At 44.5% G+C, this 24,561-nt stretch overlaps 1 long non-coding RNA gene across 2 annotated transcripts in view; it reads left to right on the top strand.

Annotated features, from left to right (window-relative positions):
- LOC128330721 (uncharacterized) overlaps positions 1-22,603 on the top strand; it is a 76,033-nt gene extending 53,430 nt beyond the window's left edge. Inside the window, exons 2-4 of one of the 2 annotated variants that reach the window (XR_008310238.1) lie at positions 14,337-14,450; positions 17,382-17,465; positions 22,485-22,603. This is a non-coding gene — a long non-coding RNA (uncharacterized LOC128330721). Of the gene's footprint in view, positions 1-14,336; positions 14,451-17,381; positions 17,679-22,484 lie in introns of those variants that run through there. The other variant, XR_008310231.1, reaches the window with a different exon arrangement.
- Positions 22,604-24,561: the final 1,958 nt, after the last annotated feature.

Here is a 24,561-nt window from a genome sequence, read left to right as displayed (position 1 = left end):
TTTCTGCGTGCTTTCTTTTTGGCTGCAGCAACCACTTGTCTCGGATAGCCTCTGTCTAATAGATGTTCCGTAAGTATTTCTGCCTCTTTTTCAAAATCAGAGCCATGAGTGGCATTTCTCTTTAAATGTAAGAATTGACCATACGGAAGTCCTTTGCGCAAATGGTCAGGGTGCCAAGAATCATAGTGGAGCAACATGTTCTTATCTGTTGGTTTATGAAAAAGTTGGAAAAAAATGAACCTGTCACATCCTATACCGATGTAAGTGTCCAAAAATGCTATTCTGTAAGGATCTGAAGCCAAACTGAATTTGATGGAAGAATGAATTGAATTAATCCATTTATCAAATTCAGTAAGTTTGCTGCAATCCTTAAAGATAAAAAAAAATATCATCAATAAAACGTTTGTAAAAAATTATATACTCAAAAAAAGGATTGCATTCTCGAGATAGAATAGTGGCTTCTTCTAATTCGGACATAAAGAGACAAGCAAGGCTGGGAGCCATTGTATTACCCATAGCAACCCCCTTCTGTTGAAGGTAAAATTGTTCATTAAACCTAAAAAAACCTTTCTTCCAAAACAATATCTGCCAGTTCCATAATGAAGAAAGAAGGAGGGTCCATGTTGTCTCGTTTGTCCAAAACATTTTGAATAGTAATCCTAGCTTAATCCAAAGGAATGTTGGAATACAGGGACACTACATCCAAGGCAACCAGTATGCATCCTTCAGACACTTGCATGCCTTCCAATTAGTTAATAAGATATTTTGTGTATTTTATGTATGAAGAAATTCGAGGAACAAAAGTTCTGAGAAATGAATCTACAAAAACAGATAATGGTTCCAATAAGGAGTCACAGCCAGACACAATAGGACGCCCAGGAGGAGAGACCAAACTTTTATGTACTTTGGGAAGTATGTAAAAAAACGGAATGCCTCCATAGGGTCTCATCAAAAATTTAGGAGGAGACTCTGAAATAAGATTTAAGGATACCCCCCTCTTGTACCACTATTTTAATCAAAAATTTGATTTTATCAGTGGTTTCATTGGGGATCGGTTTGTAGGTGGTGGTGTCTGATAATATGCGGTCAATTTCCTTCTGGTAATCCTGAACATTCATAATTACCACCGCTCCCCCTTTATCAGCTGGCTTAATAATAATGGTCTTATCTGATCTTAAATCATATAATGACTGCCAGTCCTGTTTAGAGAAATTATTATAACCACTTCTACCTCTCCTTATATAATCTTCCTGTAAGGACAACATTTTTTCATATACTTATGTTGCTTTTTCTAATACATATATGTTTGGGTTTAATTTGTACTTATCTTTAACAATGACTTTTGTCCAGTTAGTTGAGATGCAATAGCTTTGTCACATGTATGTGCAGATACTATTTGCAAGATAATTGTTATTGTTATCCATTCATTCTAGACTATTAATATAGCATCTTCAGCTACAGACAAAACGGATATATGTGTTTTGTTTATTCCCTCCATATAGATCCTTAGATCTTTAGATGTAGCACAGTGTGTGCGTTTGCAATTACTGGCAAGTTTTTCATGGCCCCTCTGTTTCTACATTTTGCATGGTTCTTTTTTTGTTTTTCCCAAAGAACATTAACAGCACACATCAACAACAGCAGAACTTTGCAAAGAACCAGGTGTCCAAAACAAGCATGATATCACAGATGCAGCAGTCTAGGGCCAACAACAGCATCAGATGTGCCCTGCCCTCCCTCCCCCAAGCATTTTTTGTCCACAAGCAACAAACACAGCTACATCTGTGGCACCCAGCCATAAAAGCGGGTTAAGTATGGAAGGGTGCAAACAACATCATTCTGCCAGTGGAACTGTGAGGTTTGGTCCCCCTCTCACCTACACAAGTAGAAGAGTGATGATGACAACAATGGCATACAATTTTTGGTGCATTTTTTGACATTTCTGCAACAGATCGGAGCCTGCGGCACCACACAGCCTATTGTGGATGCAAACAATCTAGTTTGAATAAAAATGATGATGATGATAGAAGTTACAATATGACCCAATCTTCATTGCAAAGAAGGAGAGAGAGAGAGAGAACCTGTCCTGTGCCCATCCACGAGGTCCCCAAAATACAGGCACAACAACAAACCATCCCAGGCATTTGAATTGCATAATATATATACATTGTAACTAGGAAACAGATACAATAGGGAGCAGTAAGGGAACAGAGATACAATAACAGATACAATATAACTGGGGATTGAACAGAATAGATACAATATAACTAAGGGAGATACAATTACTAGGGAAGACACAATAGGCCCAGAGAATATTATTTACTGATATATTATGGGACAGAGGACTAGAGGACATAGACGTCTGTTTGTTAAAAATGCCCCCCCGCCCAATCTTTCGAATGGGAAAAAAGACAGAAATGTTTTTTTTAAACCACAAGGCTACACTACCATTAACCACCTACTAGTACTAGCTAATGGGGATCCCTCCCACACAGAACCCCTATTTAAACTTCTTCTAAACTAAACAACACACAACCTTTTAAATTCAATTGCAACCCAAAACCTCCCTCCAAACAAGGAAAAAACCCCAAAATACAGAATTCCAGAGGGGTGTGTGTGTGTGTGTGAGAGAGAGAGAGAGAATGGGGTACACTCATTCAGTCTAGGGCTTCACCCAGTTGTCTACTTCTGTGGTCTGGTATCTAAGTCTGCTCTTTCTTCTTCAATCTTCTTCTTGACTTCTCCTTCTCCTTCTTCAGTCTTCAGATTTGCGGGGGCTGGGCAGAAGCCTGGAAAATCTGGGGTGGGGAGGGGGTGGCTGGCCAAGTGGCCACGGGGGCTGGTGGCTGACACACAGCAGGCACAGGCAGGCAAGGGGGTGAAAAATGAATTCTTCTTGGGATTCAACAACAAAAGCAGTGCAGCAGAGATAAAAAAAAATTAAATCCATTCCCAGGCTGGTAGCCACACTAGCCAGCAGGGGCAGGCAGGCTGGGCTCAGGCTGGCAAAGCAGAGGCAATAAGCAATGAGGGGCAATGGCATGGTGGGGAAGCAAAGCAAAGTTCTGTCTCACTCCTCCTATTATGAGGCAGAACACGGCAGAATGGTGGCTGGCAGGCTGCTACCTCTTTCATGGCAAATGCATGAATGAATCCCTCCTTGAACTCCCTCCCACCCATGCCCCTTCTTCGACCCTTCCACGGGCCAGTGTGGGGTCTTTCAGAAGTGGCAAGAGCCAAAGGAGCCAATCGGGAAGAAGGAAGGAATTATCAGGAGATCAGCCCATACTTTCGTTCTCTGCTCTGAAGGCAGGAAATTAATATAGACGTCAAAGACAAAATGGAGACTGACTCAGAGATCACCACAAAATGGAGCTCTGAAACAGCAAATCTTTTGGAGTGAAAACAGGGGCGATTTGCTTTGTAAACAAAACATTCAGATGTTGACATTGGGCGATTTGTTTTGTATACAAATCACCCAAAACGGCCCGTTTCGGGTACAAATAGTTTTGTACCCAAAACGTTTTGCACATCTCTATATGAGATTACCCAGCTCTCTCTGTGTGTCCCTCTATCAACTTCACAGTGCTTGGACTGATTTGAACCAAATTTGGGACAGTTGCAGCGACACATATGGACAGCTCAACAGCATAGTTTGTTATGCTGCCACCAACCCCAATTCAAGATGGGTGAACGTTTGAGGCGCACATAAGCTAACTTGTGAAGATGGTAGTTATCAGTTAAGATTATGGTGAAAGGAAAGTAGGCAGATCAGTTCTTACTTTCATATAGATAGATAGATAGATATAGATATAGATATAGATATAGATATAGATATAGATATAGATATAGATATAGATCTCTGACTAGTTAATTATTATGACTATGCAAATAACACATGCTGTAGCTTGGTTCCTTACTTTTCCAACTGAATAATCCTAATTGAATAATCCTTCTGGACATATTAGTCAGAGATCATAATGCATGAAAAACTTGTTTCATGGCAAATTCTTTGATGATTTCATTCTATTTACAAACCTCTGTGGTTGAAGCCATAGCTCAGAGGCAGAGCATCTGCTTTGTATGCAGAAAGTCCCAAATGGCATCTTTCCCAGCCCTGGCATCTCCAAGTAGGGCTGGGAAAGATTCCTGCCTGCAACCTTGGAGTGCTGCTGCTAGTCAGTCCAGACTATACTGAGCTAGGTGGACCAAAGGTCTGACTTGTTATAAGGCAGCTTCCTATATTCCTAATACCCACCATGTCACTGTTTCATATCATATCAATGAAGACAAACATCTTTATCTCAGTTTCTTTTGAACCAGCTTTACTTAAGTTATCTTTGGAAAGCTAATTACATAAGATACAAGACATTTATGATGAAATTTTTATTAAGGACATTTGTTGTTGTCTCATATCTCCCCCCCCCAACAATTCAAGATTTAATAAATTGGACTTTCATTCCCCCCACCATCTTCCTTACTGCAAAACTAGTGGTCATGATATAAACATAGGACATTACTGGCTCAGTAATGTCTTTGCTGAATCTGACCATAACTCCAGTGGCTCAGTAATGTTTATTCCACCTAGCAGCTGCTCTACAAGACCTCAGGGAGAGATTTCCCCCAGATTCTGTTATCTGAGATCTTTTCAGAGAATAATCTGAATTGCACCTTCTGTGTGCAGGAGCGGAGGGAGGCCAGCGGCAGCCCGGGTTCTGCCACTGCTGTGGCCCCAGCCCTACCCCCTGCATCTGATGTCAGATGCAGGGAGTCTTTAGCCACACCCACACATCTTATGTCAGATGTGGGGGTGTGGTTTAGCTCCCAAACGGAGCCTCGCGGCCCAGGAAAGGCTCTCCCTGCCTTTAAAAGGCCACTGTGAGAAGTTATACAAACAATACATACTTTAGAAAGTGTGGCACCACACTACTCCCTATTAGAGTGAGAGTCCTTCCCTGCCTTTCTTGAGTGCTTCCAAACCTATAAGCAAGTTCTGACAGTAATTCCACTGTCAATGCCATTGTCAAAATATGACATATGGTGTTCAGAACAAGTAGATAACTGTCTGCCTGCAGTAATCCATATGTACTCAAGTGTTCATGACTAGGCCTGAAGTGTAATGGCTGTGAGGCGGATTAGGAATCCAACACATCATTGCTAATGAGTGAAATTAAGTCCAAGTAAATATGTCCCATTGTTCACTCCCCATGGTAACATGAGTTAAAGGCTGTAGAGTACTGACAAAAGCAGCAGAATTAATGAAGCAGCTGCCATGGTGATAGTTACCAACCAGGGGGCAGTGGAGTGGTAGTGGTTAATGAGGATGAGGACGGGGTTAGGAGAATCTCTTGCATATCGAACTCTAATACCTCTGTACTATAATAGTAAACAACTAATTGTTGGTTTAATATGGAAAGGAAACTAAACAATGAAGAAATGTTAGCTGTTTGAATAGTGAATTAATAAAGAGAAATATTGCTCTTTTTTCCTTATAAACATATACAGGTAAAAGAAAAAACTATCACAACTATTTCAGTAAGTGTAAAAATCCCTGAAAAAAATCAGTCACTAGTTTCAGTGAGAATTTGTGTTTGTCACAGCAGCAGGTTTTCAGCTGAAATGCAGAAGTGTCAGATTGTTGGTACAGCTCTAATGAACAGTCATTATGAGCCTTAGCACAAATCTATACACATGACATCTCCTGAAATGGCATCAGCACTACTGATATCCATACTAGCGCTGCTACCCAGTTCAAGCTAAAACAAAATCTGAGGCAAAATGTGCATGCTTATCTAGTATATTTGCTGTATACTTTAAGTATTTTCAGAATCATGACCTTATCAGAATTATTGGAAATTGATAACTTTAAGAAATTACCATTGTTTGAACCTAGTTGTAAGGGTTTGTGTTCAATGCTAATCATCATGTGGTACTACTATAGTCTTTAAATATTTAGATTTAGTTACAGTTTTGTTACAGAGACCAACACTCCCCCGCCCCGCTTTGACCTTTAGTAGTATGCATCTTGTCTTCATGCTCAGAAGCAAACAATCAGCAATCAATCACAAGATAATCCATCCATGTTTATTGAATTTCCCAAGTTGCAGTATCATAATACCTGTTACACATGGGCAACATTCTCCTGCTGCATGTCAAATTCGCTTGGGAATAAACTGAACTACTTATCTTAAATAAGAAATAACTCAGTTTCTTTCAATGTCAATCTGAAAACTATATTTCCCAAGATGTCTTTCATCTTGGTACTCTAGAAATGAAATAAGAGAAAGAACTCCTTCCTTCTTGTCTCCCATGGTGGATGGGAGGTAAACCAGAAATTCTTCTCCAGCTTTATTTTAACTTTATCTGGGAATGAATGATGGAGTTCTCAATGCTCACTCCTCTTTGAGCTGAGTCTTAGAAGCCCTTGAAGCTTATAACTGGGCCATGATATGGTGATCTTCACCAGCATCTTTAATTAACATGCATGTGCTAGCATTATTATCTGGATGAGTCAGGGAGATCAACCAGCTCCAGTGTTGGCATTAGTTAACTGCTACACTGGGACTTTAAAAAAAAAAGATAATAGAATTCTGAATTTACAATAGCAAAGCAACACAAAAGATCAGCTGTCATAGCAGAGACAAACTTATGCAAAAACAATGACTGTAAGATATTACTGTTAGGCTTGTGCATTTTGATTCGGGTACAAAACGTTTTGTGCCCGAAAATGGCAATTTCGGAGGTTTTGTAACCAAAACAAAATCAAGAATTAAGAAACAGAGATTTTTTGTTCCAAATCAAAATGACTGTGTTTCGGACAGAATGCTTTGTTCTTCGCAAAAGCATTGCAATTCAAATTGACATCTCTGACTCTCTCCACTCCAGCTGAGGCACTGAGTGATTAGCAGAAGATAAGATATGCAAAAACTGTTGAGCATGAATAGTTTAGTTAAGTGTTGTATTCAGTCTGATTGAAATGCAAACTGACCTTGCAAAGGGATCTGGAAGACACCATTTTGAGACAGAAATACCCAAATATCTTTGGGAGCTCAATGCAATCCCAAAGCTCTTGCTAAAAGCCATGGTATAAATTGTGTGGAGAAGTTTTTCGAGAAGCTGGTTAGGAAAGTTCTGAAATAACATAGGTTTTTCTTTCCAAAGGTTTAGAAAGAATCTCTTGACTTGTTCAGGGCTCTTTTGAAGAGCTATTTTGTTTTTCTTCTGATTTTTATGAGTTATAGTGGTGTCTAGGTTTTGTTGCCCAAGTTGAGCAGTCTAATGTAATTTAGGCCACAATGTAATTTGGTGGGACATGATGTCTAAGCCAGGGGTTTACAACCTTTGCCATTGCAGGGACAAGTCATCCACATGGGACTACAGGAGACAAAAGGAGGGGGGTGGGGAACACACCTGTCAATCTATTGACATCCCCAGGAATCTTAGTTGCTTCTCTCTTTCTTGTAACCATGATCCATGGTTTTGCACTTTCTTAAATGCAGTGATGATAAATCTCAACAATTCTGAACAATAGGCTGATTTGTTTGGGCTACGGCTCACTCCAGTTCAGTTAAATGAACATTTGAAGCTGTTTCATAGTACCAAGGCAGTTTTATTTTATTTTTTTACATTTTATATCCCGTTCTTCCTCCAAGGAGCCCAGAGCAGTGTACTACATACTTAGGTTTCTCCTCACAACAACCCTGTGAAGTAGGTTAGGCTGAGAGAAGTGAATGGCCCAGAGTTACCCAGCTAGTATCATGGCTGAATGGGGATTTGAACTCGGGTCTCCCCGGTCCTAGTCCAGCACTCTAACCACTACACCACGCTGGCTCAATGGTCATTCTCTTCACTCTTTCAACTTGTTTATTTGGGGCTTCAAGGGCAAAACAGTGGTTGAGTGGTAGTGCCCCAAGGGTGGTGCACCCAGATTACAAATAGGGCAAAGGGCTGATTTCTTAGGAATTTTTGAGGTTTACGCATCTTTAAGATTTTTCCCCATAGGGAATAATGGAGGTTTCAGCAGCCCCATAACTCCACCTGAGGGGCACTGGGATGGCCCAAAGCGAGTGGTGGTGTAGTGCACAGAGGGTGCCAACCAACCCCTGGATTTCTAACCCATTGGGGTACTGGGCTTTGTTGTTTCTGAGGTGTTGAGTTTAGATTCTCTGGTAGCAAATGAGATTTTTAATGGAAAACCATGAATCCACTCTCATATGCTACCAGAGAATCTACTCTCAGAACACCTCTAGAACAAAACCCTGTACTTCATGAGTTGGCAACCCATGTAGGTGGTTGGCACCCTATGTGCACTACACTGCCCCTTGCTCTGGGCCACCCCAGTGCCCCTCAAGTGGAGTTATGGGACTGCAGAAACCTCCATTATACCCTACAAGGAAAATCTGAAAGACACGCAACTTCATTAATTCTTTAAAATCAGCCCTTTGCCAAATTCCTCTGAAAAAAATGTGTAGCTTCCTTGCACCAGCTGGGCACGACCACCAAACACACTCCACTCTGGGCCACCCTTTCCCCCCACCCCGCGTGAAGCTATACTTTTCCTGAAACCAACATCATACCCTATGGAGAAAATCTGAAAGACGTGCAAACTTCAAAAATTAACCAAAAATCAGCAGTTTGCCCATTTCCTTTGAAATTTTTGTGGTAGCTGCCACTCATTGGGCACTATAATCCCCACCCACTCTTTTGACCACATGACCCATTTTTTAATCTGAATTAATTCAGATTCAGATTCGGATTAATTCGGATACAAAACAAAATTGGGGTGATTCGGAAGGCTTAATTTCAGACAAAATACAAAATGGGATTGATTTGGATTTGGTACAAATCAAAACAGAAAAAATACAAAACGCACAACCCTAATTACTGTAAGATAAGGTAAGTTGCAGTTCCACCTGTTTTGTGACATGTCATTGCATATTCAGAGTGATGAGCAGGTGACCTTGGTGCAGTGTTCATGCCCATGCCTGCATGAATGCCTTAAATCTTCATACTACCAATGCTTCTCGAGGGAGATCAACCAACTCTGGTGTTGGCATTTGTTCACAAGCTACACTGGGACTTTTCACAGGTAATGGAAATTGTGTGGCTGAGATTAATGGATGCAGCTGTGATGACAACAACTTTATTTGTAGTGCTCTTTTAATTTAATTAATTTAATTTATTTATTTATTTTTGCATTTATATACCGCCTTTCATTAAAAAGATAACCCCAAGGCGGTTTACAAAAGTTAAAAACATACAATAAAAACACAATAAAAACATCATGTTAAAAGTCCAAAAACATATAAAAACAGGCATAAAAACAACACAACAAATACAACAAATAGAAACACAGAGAAGCCGCAGTAGAAAACAATCATGTAAAAGCCTGGGTAAAAAGCCAAGTCTTTAAAAGCTTTCTAAAAGCCGTGATGGAGTCCGAGGAACGAATGGCCACTGGGAGAGCATTCCAGAGTCTGGGGGCAGCAACAGAGAAGGCCCTGTCCCGAGTGCACGACAACCGGGCCTCCCTCATTGTCGGCACCCGGAGCAGGGCCCCCTCAGATGTCCTCGTCCAGCGGGCAGCAACCCTTGGGAGCAGGCGGTCCCTCAAATACCCTGGGCCCAAACCGTTTAGGGCTTTAAAGGTCAAAACCAGCACCTTGAATTGGACCCGGAAACGAACCGGCAGCCAGTGCAGCTCTTTCAAAATGGGGGTGATATGTTCCCAACGGGCAGCTCTGGATAAAACCCTCGCTGCCGCGTTTTGCACTAGCTGCAGTTTCCGGATATTCTTCAAGGGCAGCCCCACGTAGAGCGCGTTACAGTAATCCAGCCGCGACGTGACTAAGGCGTGGGTAACCGTGGCCAGATCTGCCTTCTCGAGAAAGGGACGCAGCTGGCGCACCAGCCGAAGCCATGCAAAGGCACCCCTGGCCACCGCCTCCACCTGATCCTCCAAAAGCAGAGCCGGGTCCAGTAGTACCCCCAAGCTGCGTACTTGCTCCTTCAAGGGGAGTGCAACCCCATCCAGAACCGGTAAAATCTCCTCATCCCGATTGGCTCTCCTACTGACCAACAGTACCTCCGTCTTATCCGGATTCAGTTTCAGTTTGTTAGCCCACATCCAACCCATCACGGCCTCCAACCCCCGATTCAGGACATCCACCGCCTACCTAGGATCAGATGACAAGGAGAGATAGAGCTGAGTGTCATCCGCATATTGCTGACAACTCAGTCCAAATCTCCGGATGACCTCTCCCAGCGGCTTCATGTAGATGTTAAACAGCATGGGGGATAAGACCGATCCCTGCGGGACCCCACAGGCCAACGGCCACGGGGCTGAGCAGTAGTCCCCCAGCACCACCTTCTGAACCCTCCCCTCAAGAAAGGACCGGAACCACTGCAACGCAGTGCCTCCGATTCCCATACTCGAGAGGCGGCCCAGAAGGATACCATGGTCGATGGTATCGAACGCCGCCGAGAGGTCCAGCAGAACCAACAGGGACGCACTCCCCCTGTCTAGTTCCCGGCGTAGGTCATCCACTAGAGCGACCAAGGCAGTCTCAGTCCCATACCCGGGGCGGAAGCCAGATTGAAAAGGGTCCAGATAATCCGTATCATCCAAGACCCTCTGCAGCTGGGACGCCACCACACGCTCCATCACCTTGCCCAAAAAGGGGAGGTTAGACACAGGTCTATAGTTGTCCAGGTTGGAGGGATCAAGGGAGGGCTTTTTTAATAGAGGTCTTACCACCGCCTCCTTGAGGCACGATGGCATCCTGCCCTCCCTTAACGAAGCATTAACGATCACCTCCAGCCATCTACCTGTCCCCTCCCAGGCAGCTTTTATTAGCCATGAAGGGCAAGGGTCAAGAGCGCACGAAGTCGCCCACACACTGCCCAGGATCTTGTCCACATCCTCAGGCCGCACCAACTGAAAAGAATCCAACACAACGGGACCAGATGGTACCAGAGGCACGTCTGCTGGAACTGCCAAAACTCTGGAGTCCAGGTCAGCACCGATGCAAGCGACTTTATCTGCAAAGCGACAGGCAAACCGATCACAAAGAGCCGTAGATGACTCCTCCCCCATTGTCCGGGGGGATGTGTGGAGCAATGGTTTCACCACACGAAACAGCTCTGTTTGCCTGCACTGAGCAGACGCAATGGAGGCGGAGAAAAAAACATTTCTTCGCCGCCCCCACCGCCACGGCATAGTCCCTAAAATGGGCTCTAGCCCGTGTTCGATCGGATTCGTGACGACTCTTCCTCCAGCGTCGCTCCAGCTGTCGTCCGAGTTGCTTCATCGCCCTAAGCTCTGAGGAAAGCCAAGGAGCAGAACGGGCTCCACCAAGCCGGAGAGGGCGCTTGGGGGCAACCGTGTCAACAGCCCTGGCCATCTCTCCATTCCAGAGATCAACCAAGGCCTCGACAGGGTCACCAGCTCTGGACACTGGAAACTCCCCGAGGGCCGTCTGAAATCCAAGCGGATCCATAAGCCTCCGGGGGCGGACCATCTTAATCGGCCCACCACCCCTGCAGAGGGCAGACGGAGCAGTCAAACTAAACCCCACCAGGTGATGATCTGTCCATGACAAGGGAGTGATCTCAAATTCCCCCACCTCCAGATCATTTATTTCCCGATCGGCAAAAACCAGATCCAGAGTGTGTCCCGCCACGTGGGTAGGGCCCGATACCAATTGAGACAGGCCCATGGTTGCCATGGAGGCCATGAAATCCTGAGCCGCACCCACTAAGGGGACCTCAGCGTGGACATTGAAGTCCCCCAAGACAATAAGCCTGGGGGAACCCAAGGCCACCTCCGAGACCACCCCCGCCAGCTCAGGTAGGGAGACTGAAGTGCAGCGGGGTGGTCGGTACACCAGCAGAATCCCCAGCCTATTTTGGAGGCCCACCCTCAAGGACAAACACTCGAAATTCTGAGATTGCCTGACTGGGCACCTGGAAACGGGGAGGGTCTCTCGAAAGATGACCGCAACGCCTCCTCCCCGACCCTCGAGGCGGGGCTGCTGCACGATCTTGAAACCTGGAGGTGAAAGCTGAGAGAGACCAAACCCGCCCAGCGCATCCAACCAGGTCTCCGTCACGCATACCAGGTCAGCACGCTCATCCACAATCAAATCGTGGATGAGAGATGTTTTTGCGTTAACTGACCTGGCATTTAGCAGCAGCACCCTAATCCTCGAAGGAGTGTTCACAGAGCTCCCTAGGGTCAGAGGGTTGGGAGAAGGGCCGGAAAAAGGAACAGGCCTCAATTGCCTGGACCGTTTTCCCCTGTAACGGCCTGCCCAACTCCCACCGCCATACCTCCCTCTGCCCGCTACCCGTGATATTGCCGCCCCCACTCCAGACCCACTTTTTTGCTCTCCCAGACACATCTCCCCAGACTATTCCACCACGGCTACTTGACTTAATTTAAAACCAAGACCAGACTCATACAGTCCCTGCTGACTTCTTGCTTGGTGGAAGATGGATCGTCAAGGCAGGAGGAAAAGGTCTTCAGGGCTCCAGGCAGCTCGCCGCACGGCTGAGAGCCACAAGGACGAGAGCCCTTATGCTCTCGCCCTTCGGCTCACGCCAAGAGGCTCACGCCCCTGGCCCAGCCCCAGCTTTAAAGCCACAGAGGCTGAGGGTAGATGGCACACACCTGGAGAAAGAGGTGGGGCAGAAGCCCAAATACAGTCACTGCCATGCCAAGATGTTCCCTCTTCCCTTCCTCAGTCCCTGGCCCAGCCCCAGCTTTAAAGCCACAGAGGCTGAGGGTAGATGGCACACACCTGGAGAAAGAGGTGGGGCAGAAGCCCAAACACAGTCACTGCCCTGCCAAGATGTTCCCTCTTCCCTTCCTCAGTCCCTGGCCCAGCCCCAGCTTTAAAGCCACAGAGGCTGAGGGTAGATGGCACACACCTGGAGAAAGAGGTGGGGCAGAAGCCCAAACACAGTCACTGCCCTGCCAAGATGTTCCCTCTTCCCTTCCTCAGTCCCTGGCCCAGCCCCAGCTTTAAAGCCACAGAGGCTGAGGGTAGATGGCACACACCTGGAGAAAGAGGTGGGGCAGAAGCCCAAACACAGTCACTGCCCTGCCAAGATGTTCCCTCTTCCCTTCCTCAGTCCCTGGCCCAGCCCCAGCTTTAAAGCCACAGAGGCTGAGGGTAGATGGCACACACCTGGAGAAAGAGGTGGGGCAGAAGCCCAAACACAGTCACTGCCCTGCCAAGATGTTCCCTCTTCCCTTCCTCAGTCCCTGGCCCAGCCCCAGCTTTAAAGCCACAGAGGCTGAGGGTAGATGGCACACATCTGGAGAAAGAGGTGGGGCAGAAGCCCAAACACAGTCACTGCCCTGCCAAGATGTTCCCTCTTCCCTTCCTCAGTCCCTGGCCCAGCCCCAGCTTTAAAGCCACAGAGGCTGAGGGTAGATGGCACACACCTGAAGAAAGAGGTGGGGCAGAAGCCCAAACACATGTTTAAAGAAACAGTTACATATTCCTTTTAAAGTGTGTGTTTTGTATCTGACATTTTATTTGACTTAATCACTTCATATACAAGACTTCAGCTTTAAATTGGTTAGCTTATCAGACAATTCACAAATGAAACACCACTGGGAATATACCGCAATGTTTATGTTTATATAAATGAAGGATGTTATGGTAATCTGATAGTCTGGATTTCCAACAAGGACACTAGTTCTACTAGTGTGGATAATTATGCTGAATTCTTTTTTTTTAATTACTCTCATTTACTTTCCATCAGAGTACAATAATTTGTATTTTCCTTTTCATCAAAGTAATTATCGGTAGCTGAACAAGCTAGTTGGGGGTTTAAGAATAATTTGAATGTACATCTAAATATGAATCCTGGGAGGTGGGTTTGGCCTGCTACTTACCAAACGGTCATGTAGTTCTTCTCTCAATCCCTGTGCCCTATACCTTTAAAATCTATACCTTTCGCTTTCCATATGCTGTTTACTGAAGCTTGTTATATATTTTTTTAAAACCCTATCAAACATGAATACTTTAGAAAATTGATCCTGTTGAAAATTGTGGTTATATGGCATATGCATAATTTACATGTGTGGTTCTTAAAAGCAAATGTATCTGAGCCACTCCTCAGAGTTTCCATAGATATCCAAGATTGTGGGTAGAAAAGTAAAGAATGTTGTTGAAATAAAAGGATAGGTGTTACTCATCTCTAACAATCCCTGCATTTGCCAACCTTCCTAATCTTAAATATATGCCCCAGAATTATTATGCCAGCTTTGGTGGAATATCACAAACCACAGCATGGATGTGTATGGTTTTTTGTTTGTTTGTTAGCAGCCCAGAAACAAATGCTATTGGCTTCATTCGGAGATTGAGACTTCTTCAAAGAAAAGTCCAGTTCCCCCATCTTTAAACTTCCATTGGATATGTCCTTTGTCATCCTGCCAGGTATGTGGTACACACACCTTCTGTTGGGTTACAGTAAGAATCAGCAAGTCTCTATTCCTAGAGATTTCACCACAGTGACAGAGGTTCAGGCTTGTAGCATTATACATTATTATAACAAATAGGCCCTAACAAAGCAGAAAAGGTCTTCCTCCCTCCTCTTTCCACATATAAAGTCCTGTCAGAAATTGTAATTAATCTAGTTGAAATTACCCAGGTGGTATCACCAAAATAAACAAAAGCAGAATTTTCAAGAACGTTCTGACTTCAATAGTGACGGAAATGGTCTCTTACTGTGATGGACTGCATTTAATTATTTCTTTCCTATAAATGCCAGCTGAAAACAGTTTAAATCTTAAAGCATAACCACAGAGTACAGGAAACATTTTGGAGTAGCTCTTTAGCTAGTGGGTGTCAGGATGACTATAGAGAAATAAATGTTGATTTGCACCAGGCCTGCTCAACTTAGCCCCCCCCCCGCCCCGCCCCGCCCCGCCCCGCCTCGCCTGCTGCTTTTAGACAACAAATCCCACAATCACCAGCTACAGTGGCCAGGGATTATGGGAGTTGTAGGCCAACATCTGTAGGAGGGACAAAGTTGTGCAGCCCTGATTTACACTAAGAGAAAACATAGCCCTTGCTCTTATGCAGACGTTTATTTCCCCCAGCTTCTTGTGCTCTGCAGTGGTGCACCTAGGTAATTTTGGTGCCTGGACCTGAAAGGCTTTGGGTCCCTGCCTCGCCCCACCTCCTGTGAGGGCCCACCTGTTAAAATTTTTTTAGTTTTTTATAAGTGGTTTCTCTTAAAGAAAAAGAAGAAGACAGAATTTGGGGGGGGGGTCCAAATGACCTGGAGGTCCTCTTCAGAAGCCTGCTGCCATCCCACTGCTGCCCCACACCCACCATGCTGTGCCAATATTTGCCATAATTGCAGCTGCCATGTGCTTAGCTGGAGGGCGGGCGGTGAGCCATGCCAAGTAGGCCTCCCCCCTGTGGTGGTGCCAGGCAGAGTGGCCACTGGGCCTGTTCATCCAGCCCAGCAGCCCTTGAGAACTGTGAGGCACTCCAGTGCACCTCTGCCCAATCACTCTGCAATTGGGGTGGTAGCCTCCACCCATTGGGCACTACCACCCCACCCCACTCTTCTGCCCCAGATCCCACTTTCTGCCCCCAATCTGCCCCAAAGACACTAAAACCTCAAAAATTCACCAAAAATCAGCCCTCTGCCCAATCCCCCTGAAATTTGGGTGGCAGCCTCCACCCACTGGGCACTACCACCCCACCCCACTCTTTTGGCCCCAGGACCCATTTTTTAATCCGAATCGATTCGGATTAATTCAGATCCAAATGGAATCGGGGGTGATTCGGATGGGCAGTATTCGGATACAAAACAGAACGGGGGTGTTTCGGTTTGGATTCGAATTGAAACACCGAAAATCCGAATTGTACACCTCTACCGTGCACACACTAGAGAAAGGGGCATCTAGATGCCCTCTGTGTGCTTGCAGGTCCACACGGGGAGGAGTGTGGGGAGGATTTGGGCGGATGTGTTCTATTCTTTAAAAAGAGGGGGAAGAGTGCAATGGTTCTCATTAGATTATTTTTCAAGAAGGGAGGGTTACATCCCTGCTGCAACAGAAGTCTTCAAAGGGAAAATTTTAGTCCAACTACTATATGGAAAGCAATAATAAGGATTTCCACCCCCTAGAGTTACGTTGATAAAACTGCCTTGAGAGTGATTGGTCTGCACCCCCAGTTTGGGCAAATGTGGAGAATTTAGCTCAAAAGGGGAGGCAGTTCCAACCAGCCTTAATTTGTGCAAGCATATGAACTCAAGAAAATCGGCTTGAGAGAGAGGTTTTAATTAACAAAAAGGAGATTGTTAGTCCACTGGGCAGCAACAGTGGCTTAGTAATGGGTCTGGCTGGAGTGTTCTGCCAGGATCTCCCCTTGTGGCATATTCTCTGACATCATGGTGGGACAGACCATCCAGCATACTTTGCCCTGCTCCATCTGCATATCCCATTCATATTCTGGTGAATGTGGGTTCTCCCCTCCCATCCTGCAAAGAAAGTGGGATTCCATCCCCCTACCATGCCCCTGATCCTCTTGGGTTTGGAGTTTGTGTGGTGCTTTCGGGTGTGGGGCCACTTGGGGAGGGGCAGTGGTGCCGTGGCTGATAGAAGCGCCACTGGCATCATGGGGCATTTAAATGGGTTTCAGTGTGCTTCCCCTGCCAAGGGTGGGCTCCAAAAATGCATGCTCTTGCTCGGCACACCCTGTTGGAGATCGTAGCCAATCATGGCCAAGTGGCTGATGTGGTGATACTTTGCCCACAGTCTGGCCATGGACCTGGCTAGGATCAGGCTGGGAGGCCGAGCTGAAGGGAGGGGCTCCCCTCTCCCTCTACTCCAGTTAGGCTTACAGCAGTTAGTTGTACGTCTACGGTGTGAATTGGAGTTTGTAATTTTAACTCTGGTTAGTGTTAACTGCTGTAAATGTTTACATCTGAAGCCGGCCATTATGTTGTACAAGCTTACAGATGACTGTACACTCTTACAAGCTTATATTGTACAAGCTTACAGATGACTGTACACTCATAAAATGTGAATGACTGTAGCTGCATTCAGTTTAAAAGTGAACCTGGGTTTGGGCTTTTTATTGCTAATAACTACTCAAGTTCCTAAACTGAGGAACAAGAATTAAATATTTTATAGAGCTGGGTCTTTCAGATTGGGTAAAAGTTGTATGGGAGGAAAACCTATTGAAACTGACTCCAACTGCCATATATTGCTATCTGTAGTGACAGCAAACACAATACACGTGCACTATTTTTAGAAATCTCTTCTTATTTATGGCACCATTGTTTCTTTTCTGAGTCGACACCTCAAAGGCTTTGAGATTTTAAGTCATTTCCCCTTTCCCCTTTCTTAGTCACTCAGGTAAAGTGAGAGAGAAGAAGAGAAGGGAAATTGTTGGCCCATCAATTGGAGACATCTGTTGTCTAACTTATCTAAGGTATGGTGAAGCCACACAGGTCCTTTTTATTGCAAACTAACTCATAACATTCCTTATGAGTTAGCAAAATTTTATGTTCATCCTCTAGACTTCAGGTGCCCCATAGGAATTTTATAATACCAAGAAGGCTGACTCTGATTTTGTAATTCACTCCATTTTCTTCTCCATCCACACCTGCTTTACCTCTTTGTAAGGCCAAAGGAAATTGTTCAAGTGCAGACTGTGAAACAAATTTCATTATATATGCCCCCTGTATTTCCTCCCTAGGGACTGACAGCAAGAATTTAATAATTCATTAAAGTTTACAGTTATGAACCTAAGAAATTTGGTCTGAACTTCTGTGCAACTTTATTTCTCTTTTTTTCTCAGCACAATTGTTTTGTTTTTTTTAAACAGGTTATGTTAATACGCAGTACTTATACACACATAAAATATTAAAAATGCATAAATATCACTTTATTACATTACATTAATACACATTGTATCATTGAAAATAATGTGAATAAACACAATCCTGTATACTACTACTATCCCAGTATTGGCTAAATGAAATCTATTTATTAACTTTATCTACTGTATCTTCTTTTGCATGCTTATAAAATGTAATTTAATCATATTATTTAAATTAATATGAAAATATTAATATGAAAATAAATTAATATGAAAATTGTGTAGTAAAAGAACTGAACAAATGATTCCCTATCTAGGAGTGTGCATAGAAGTGGTTTGGCTAGTTTGGTTGGTTCTGCTCAAATTTGGACCACATTCGAACTGACCCAGCCCAGTCCGCTCCCAGGTCTAGGGCAAGGGAAGAGAAAGATTGCTATCTGAGGGAGTGGAGACATCAGAGGGGTGGTAGATTTTCCTCCAACCCCCCTGCTGCCTCCTGAAGGAGAGCCTGGGCTGGCTGCAACCTGGTTCAGGTCTCTGTTCACACGCAGAAGCAATTTTCCTGACCTTCATGCATGCATCACCAAGCAATTTGCGAATGCATTGAGGTTATAAATATGCATGGAGTTTTGAACTGGGCCTCAGTCAGCATCAGCTGTCTTTCAGGAGGCCAGCGGGGGTTTGGAGGAGCCCCTGATGCTGACCCTTCCACTTCCAATTTCTACACCACCTCCACCACTGCAAATAAGGTTTAAAATGCGGGACTATTAGGCTTGTGCATTTCAATTAGGCTTGTGCATTTCAATTAGGCTTGTGCATTTCAATTTGGCAACAAAACGTTTTGTGTCAGAAAATGGCATTTTTGGATGTTTTGTATACAAATCGAAATGAAAAAATTAAAAACAATTTTTTTTTGTATACAAATCGAAATGACTCCATTTCAGAGCTGAAGTTTTGTTCTTCAGGGAAAAAATTGAGCCTTTGGTCTCCTGACTGCAGCAACTAGTGAGGTCTGTCAGGAAGAGATTAGCAGAAGATAAGATATGCTAAAAGCAGGCACAGCATCCCTGAGGAAGCTCATTTCCTTGGAATGTGTTGTATTGTGATGCAATTGTGTGCCAAGAAATTCTGATTAACCATTGCCTGCTCTAACAAACAATGCCTTGTTTCTACTCTGTCTGGGCTGATTGCTTTGAGGGTGGTGGGGGAGTTTGGTTCAGTTCGTCAACAAGTTAGTTACCCAGTCACTTGCTTCTGCCTTTCTGGCTGCCTCATTCGAGAGAGAGAGAAAGAACTAGTTTTGCATTGCATGTCTTAACTCAAGTTTCCATGATGCCATGCTTGCCTTGCTGCCAGCCTGAGCCCAGCATGCAAGCCTGCTATGGCTACTGCATGCCAGACTGAGAATTGATAAATCTACTGCTGCATTGCTTGCTTTTTTGTTCCAGAAGATTTTTCCCCCACCCCCTTGAGAGAATCACTGCCTGACTGTGCCCTGTGCCAGCAGCTACCAGTGTCCTGAGTGAGTGGGGAGGCAAGTTGGAGGGAGGTTTGGAGTTGTGATTGAATTTGGGGAGGCAAGTTGGAGGGAGGTTTGGGATTGCAATTGAATTTAAAATGTTCTTATTGTGGTTTAGTTTAGAGGAAGTATAAACAGGGGTTCTGTGTGGGAGAATCTAGCTATTGTGTAGCTATAGTTATATTGTGTCTCTCTGTTCCCTTACTGCTCCCTATTTAGTTACTGTGTGTGTGTGTGTGTGTGTGTGTGTGTGTGTGTGTGTGTGTGTGTGTGATGCAATTCAAATGCCTGCCTGCCTAGGATGGTTTGTTGTTCTGCTGCATCTGTGTGATCTTATTGGAAAACTGGTTCTTTGTAAAGCTCTGCCGTTGTTGATGTGTTGAAAAAAAATGTCTGTGGATGTGAACTGCTTGCTTGTTGGAGGAGGGAGGGCAGGGCACACTTGATGCTGCTGTTGGCCGTAGTTTGCTGCATCAGCGGAGCGTGGGGTCTGGGGATGCAGCAGCAGAGTGTGGGCTTGGGGGAGTGAGGGGTCGTTGAAGTTTGCATGTCTTTGTGGCAGATTTGGGGCAGAAAGGGGTCCAGAGCAGTGGGTTGGGCATTAGCACCACAAGGGTTGCCTGCCCACCACCCAGATTACAAAGGAGTTTGCCAAAGGCCTGATTTTAAATTGATTTCTGGTTTATGCATCTTTAAGGTTTTATCCCATAGGGAACAATGGAGGTTTCAGCAGCCCCATAACTGCAGGGGGGGGCAGAGTGAGTGATGGTGTACTGCACAGTGGGTGCCAACCACCCCATGGATTTCTTCTGAGGTATTCTGAGTATAGATTTATCTGGTAGCATATGAGATTTTCAATGACAAACCATTAATCCTCTCTCATATTCTGCCATAGAATCTACATTCAGAACACCTCAGAAACAACCAAACCCTTGTGGAAACAACCAAACCCTTGTGTACCCCACGGGCTTGTGGGTATGGGAGTGGTTGGCACCTTATGTGCACTACACCACCACTCGCTCTGGGCCATCCCCGTGCCCCCCATCTGGAGTTATGGGGCTACTGAAACCTCCATTATACCCTATGGGGGGAAAACTTCAAAGGTGCATGAACTTCAAAAAATCACCCAAAATCAGCCCTTTGCCCAATTCCTTTGAAAAAAATTGTGGTAGCTTCCTTGCCCCCACTAGGCACTACCACCTACCCTACTCTGATCTGGGCCACCCCACCCGCCCGACATGAAGCCATACTTTTGCTGAAACCTCAATTATTCCCTATGGACAAAATCTTAAACTTCAAAAATTCACCAAAAATCAGGCCTTTGCCCAATTCCTCTGAAATTTGGGTGGTAGCTTCCACCCATTGGGCACTACCACCCCCACCCACTAGTTTTGCCTGGGGACATTTTTTAAAAAATACAAAACATTTCAGATTGGGATTTTGCAATTTCGAGCAAAGAACAAAATTGGCGTGTTTTGGATTTGGGCCAAAACAAAACAGAAAAACAAAAACAAAATGCACAAACCTAGCACTAATGCAGCACTGTTAAGTTAGGGAAGAGGGTGAGCACCTGCCACTGGGGGTGTTGGAAAAGATGGAAGGGATGGGAGGAAGATGGTGGTGGTGGGGATAACAGCAGTGAGTTAATGGATATCCCATACTTGGTCACATTGGAGTGGCAAAAGCCCTATTCAGTCATTATGTTCAACACGTATGAGAGCATAGTGTACACAGATCCAGCTATTCACATATCATGCTGCATGCAGATACAGCAGTACACTTCCTATCTGCACTGTACCATGCATTTGAGGGGTCTGTAGTGAGGTTCACTTTACATTTGTCCAACATAGTTTCTGAATAGGGCTAAAGAGGAAAGACATGAGGGCATTTTGTGCCTAAAAGAGAATTTCATACCACTGCTAAAGATGCTAGAAGCAGGAATAAAAATGACAGTATAGTGCCACAGAATAATTACCACTGGGAAAACTTTCTGGGGCAATTATTGCCACCCTTGAATCAGCAGAAGAGTTGAGTGTAGATCAGTGGTTTGTAAAAGATGATATGGTACTTTTTGCAAAAATATGTTTTTAAAATAAGGAATACTTATAAAAGTATTCAAGGATTGTTGATTTGTTTAACTAAAAGCAGAGACCCACAGCATTCCCAACAGCCAAGTGTGACATGAAGAGCCTAGAGGCAACTTTCAACATCTTATTATGCATGGCATGATGAAAGTTGCCTTTAGGATATTTGTATCACACTTGGCTTTGCTTTTAGTTTCCACTATTTCCCCAGCGCCTCCTGACTGATGTAGCAGATGGTATTTAAATGATGCTTTTACCAGCTAAGTAAAACTGGTTCTCCATTCTTTTTCACTACATGGCATCACCATTGTTGACTTCATATCTATTCTTGCAGGAATATCTGTAGAGAAGAATTTCTCCTGTACTTCCCAGAGGCCATTGGCCTCTTGTCTTATCCAAGAGCATCTACAAGATGATTCAAAAAGATACAGGGCAACTAAGACAAGTTCATTCAAATATTGTTGACTTCATATCTATTCTTGCAGGAATATCTGTAGAGAAGAGTTTCTCCTGTATTTTCCAGAGGCCATTGGCCTCTTGTCTTATCCAAGAGCATCTACAAGATGATTCAAAAAGATGCAGGGCAACTAAGACAAGTTCATTCAAATATTGGCTCACATTCTGGCATGGTAAAATGCAGATTGTTCAGCACCACCCACACTGCTGCACACATCTCAAATGCTACTGGCACTGTTGCAGAACAGGGCTGTTCTGCTCAGACTTAAAACTGTTCAATTGCTGTAGCATGATGCTGCCTCTGTTATTTCCAGTGGATGTAGCGTTGTGCAACTACAATTGTATATTTTAAGTCAGAGTAGAGTGGCCCTGTTCCACAACAGCATAGGTGGTGTTTGAGACACACACAGTGGTGCAGATGGTACTGAAATTAATGTGTTTCACTGTGCAAAATCTGAGCCATTATTTTTTTCTTGATGGGTGCCACAATGGCACTTGTCACCTCTTTAAGGAGGCAGGAATAAATGAGAAGCTGGATTCTCTCCTCACTACCTGAATTGTCGCTTTCAGCTGCTGCTGGAACATCTCGTTGGCAGCCCCAGTATTGCATAGATCATTGTGGATATAGGCTGAAGAGCTGGATGCAGGCGGCACATCCAAGAGGGATGCAGGCTCAGTGCTTCTGTGCCAGCCAAGAGCCCATCCATGCAACTTCTGAAGGCGGAGGCTGCTTTGTGCCTCCAAAGCAACACTCATCAATCTCAATGGCAGCCAGGTATTTTAGCCCACTTGTACATGCCTAGGATCCAACAAAATAAAATATCTATGTGTTGCATTGGGAGCATTTTTATTCTTAATTATATTTTTACCCATTTCAAAAATGCCCATTAATCTTTTGTATCAGATATATAAGAAATCACATATTGTTCCGCCAGAAGGGCATCCTGGGTTGAGAATGCATGCAGACTAGGGAGTTATTTTGCTATGTATTGGGCTTTTAGAACACTATGTGCTATTGATATGTAGTTTGGTCACAAGCCTGTGTAGTTGTCTAGAGTCTTTAGTCTATATACCCCAAAACAGGAATTTACCTGGAGAGCTTCCTCTCCCTCAGCCAATCCAGAGTAAGCTGTTCAACCCCTCATTCTTAGTTAGTATCCCAGACTTACCGAGAGCAAGATGAGTGCTGTCTCTGAACTGTTTCATGGGTAGCAAAGCCACAAATTCTTTCACCTAGCAATCACCTTTTCACAATTCATAACCCTCGAGAGTTCATCTCCTGGACTATGATCTCTGTTTGAACAGCAACCCTCTCCAAACATACCTCCATCATTGTAGATCTTGGATGTAAAAATAAAGCTATTACAACTAGTAGGGAGTGTGATGGTCTTGAGTGGCACTTACTACAAATTGTATCAAAAAATACTCTAAATATCATTGCCAGGGTGGTATCAAGTTGCTCAGGGTCATGGGACAAAGCTGTGCAGTGAGTCCTCTCTGAAGCTCTGCCTCCCCAGTTTATCTCAAATGGGATAGAACGAAGAAGTGGTGACAGAGCTGACAGACCAGCGGACGGACAGGCAGCTTCTCACATCTTCCTATGCCTCTGCGAATGGGAGAGGTGGGATGCAGGGGCAGCAGCAGCAGGCTCTTCCTCCTTCTCCTCAGCCTCAGAGGGAGCCTTTCTAAATGAGAGGGTTTGCTGCAATTGGATCAGTAAGTTTGTATACTTTATTTTACCCAAAGTGACTGCAGGTTGTGCAAACTCTCAAGGTTTTCCTACTGGAGTGGCCTGCACTCTAATTACATGGGTTTACTGTTTATTTTTGCAGATCTTCTTTAGTTTAGTTAATAAAGTGTGGTCCCATTCATGTGCATCCTGTCTTTATTTGGGTTTGGTAGCGTTATGACTTGCCTCTCCTCCCCAACGCCGCAACCCGCTGGCCAGTGGTGACTGGTCAGTAGACAGGAGAGACACTGTCCTCTGAAACAAAAACAAACAAGCTAAAGGATCAGTCTTACCAGCAGCCAGGGAAACCTTTAGAGCTGGGAGCTTCTTCCAGCCTCTCCTCCTCTGCTTGTAACTTCTTCTTTTAGTCTTACTAGCTGGAAAAACTGCTACTCAAGCTGCTCCAGCCAATCTGATTCCTGGCTCTGTCCCCAGGAAGAACTAAAATAAGGGGTTAAAAATGAACTTCCTGGTTGCTTCAGGGAGTATATTTTTAATACATTTCCCCCTTCTTCCTGAGGACAGTGCCAGGAGGAGTCCCCTAGGAATCAGATTGACTGGAGCAGCTTGAGTAGCAGCTGTTCCAGCCAGTAGGACCAACATTTATTTTTTATTTATTTTATTTATTTTTACACTTTTATCCTGCTGTTCCTTTGAGAACTCAGAGTGGTGTACATGGTTAAGAGGAATTTTCAGGTGGGGAGGAGCAGGGGCATATCTAGGGGTAAGGCAGGCCGGGCACGTGCCCCGGGCGCCACTTGAAGTCAAATTCTCCATTTATTTTTAAAACCTATGTAATGGTGATGCTACAATGCATAGTAGAGAATTAGACAGGCACGTCTAATCTCCACATAGTACATCTCCACCAAGTACATCTCCACATAGTATTTGGGTATTTCATGAGCCCCCACATACTGA

This window comes from Hemicordylus capensis, chromosome 1 (assembly GCF_027244095.1).
Source record: "Hemicordylus capensis ecotype Gifberg chromosome 1, rHemCap1.1.pri, whole genome shotgun sequence".
Taxonomy (NCBI): Eukaryota; Metazoa; Chordata; class Lepidosauria; order Squamata; family Cordylidae; genus Hemicordylus; species Hemicordylus capensis.
This window is presented reverse-complemented; position numbering and strand designations above follow the sequence as displayed.